This window comes from Nannospalax galili, unplaced genomic scaffold, assembly GCF_000622305.1.
Source record: "Nannospalax galili isolate Female #2095 unplaced genomic scaffold, S.galili_v1.0 scaffold221, whole genome shotgun sequence".
NCBI lineage: Eukaryota > Metazoa > Chordata > Mammalia > Rodentia > Spalacidae > Nannospalax > Nannospalax galili.
Window position 1 is genome coordinate 1,327,186 of NW_008344592.1, and position 2,038 is coordinate 1,329,223.

The following is a 2,038-nucleotide window of genomic DNA, read 5'->3' on the forward strand; positions in this document are numbered from 1 at the left end:
CGACTAATCTGTGTCTTTTGACTGGGGAGTTCAGTCCATTGATATTTAAAGTTATTAATGAAAGATGTGTACTGATTCTTGTAGTTTTTATTTCTGTTCACATTCTTGGTGTAGCTGTGCTTTTCCACCTTTATACCTTCATTAAGTTTGTTTCTGTAACTCCTTGGGTATAGTTGTTCCTTTCTTCAGCTCTTTGTATTGCTTCAAGAACTCTCTGAAGGACTGATTTTATGGACATGAATTCTTTCAGCCTATTTTTTGTCACAGAAGATTTTTCTTTCCCCTTCAACTATAATAGACATTTTGGCTGGGTAAAGTAATCTGGGTTGGGGCTGGAGAGATGGCTCAGCGAGGGTTAAGAACACTGGTTGTTCTTAAAGAAGACCTGGGTTTGAATCCCAGCACCCACATGGCAGCTGACAACTGTCTGTAACTCCAGTCCCAGAGGATCCAACAGCCTCTTCTGACTTCTGCAGGCACTGCACATCACGGGTGCACTTACCCACATGCAGGCAATAAATGCATACACATAAAATAAAAATAATAAATAAAAAAATTTTTTTAAAGTAGTCTGGGTTGGCATCTGTGGTCATTTATAACTGGGAATACTTTGGTCCAAGCTCTTCTAGCTTTCATAGTTTGCACTGAAAAGTCAGCTGTGATTTTGATGGGTTTGCCTTTATACATGACTTTTTCTTTTGCCTCTTTCAGTATTCTCTCTTTGTTCTATACATTTAGTGTTTTTACTACGATGTGCCGTGGAGAGTTTCTTTTCTAGTCATGTCTATTTGGTGTTCTATGTGCTTCTTGTATTTGTATGGGCATGTCTTTCTTTAACTTGGGGAAATTTTCTTCTACAATCCTGATAAAGATCTGGTCCATACCATTGTCCTGAGATTCTTCTTCCTGTATGCCTATGATCATAAGTTTGGTCTTTTAATGGTGTCTCACAATTCCTGCATATTCCATTCTTGTACTTTCTTAAGTTTTTCCTACTCTTCGCTTGAGTGGTCTGGTTCGTCCACTTTATCTTCCTGTCTAGATATTCTGTTTTCCATTTCATTCACCCTGTTGGTGAGGCTTTCTCCTGTCATTTCTAATTGGCTTACTGAGTGTTTCACTTCCTTCTTCATTTCAGCCTGAGTATTCTTCAATATTTCTAACTCTTTTCTGAATTCATTCAGAAGTTTATCCATATCTTCTTTCAGTCTTTTGATTTCTTTCTTTGTATGTTTCTTAAATTCACTGAATTCTTTTTATCAGGTTTATAACTGTTCTTTTGAGTTCCATGTCCTGTGTTGTCTCTAGGGGGTTCTCATTATACTCCTCTAGAGGACTGTTGGTACTTGGTTGTGATATATTATTTTGGCTTTTGATGTTATGTTGTTATTTTCTCTGTGACTTTGGCATGTGGATTTCTTTTGTAGTTTCTGATTCTTCTGTGAGTCTCAAGCTTTCCTTTGTTGTCCTGTTTAGGCCTGCTTCTTTTTGCAAACTTTATGTGCCTTTGTAGTTTACTTGTTGGGCATGAGAAGCTGGTTGGTCCAAGCTTCTCTCTTTTGACTTTATGTTGGAGTGGGCAAATTGCTTTGTTTTGCTGCTCAGGAGTTCCCACAGAGGCCCAAGTCGGATAAGGATCAGATGCTCTCAGGCTTCTCCTAAGGTCTGGATCCCTCCAGGAAAAGTGCTGGCCCCAGGAAGCTGGTGGCTGTTCCACCCAGGCATGTAAACGGAGGTGGGGATGGGAAGGGGCCCCAAGGGCTCGTGAGGACTGCAAGGAGGAATTGGGTTGGTCTGGATGCAAAGGATCAGGAAACAGTGGGAATTCTGGGCCAAGAGGGTGGGAGGGTGAATTCACTGGAGGGTGAATGAGGCTAGGGGAGTCAAGGCACAGTGGGGGCCACCAAACTTACCCAGGTAAGATGCTGACCCCAGGAAGCTGGTGGCTGTGCCACCCAGGGATGCAAAATAATAATAATAATAATAATAATAATAATAATAATAATGTTTTAACTGGCATTGTGTCGAATAGGGAAAC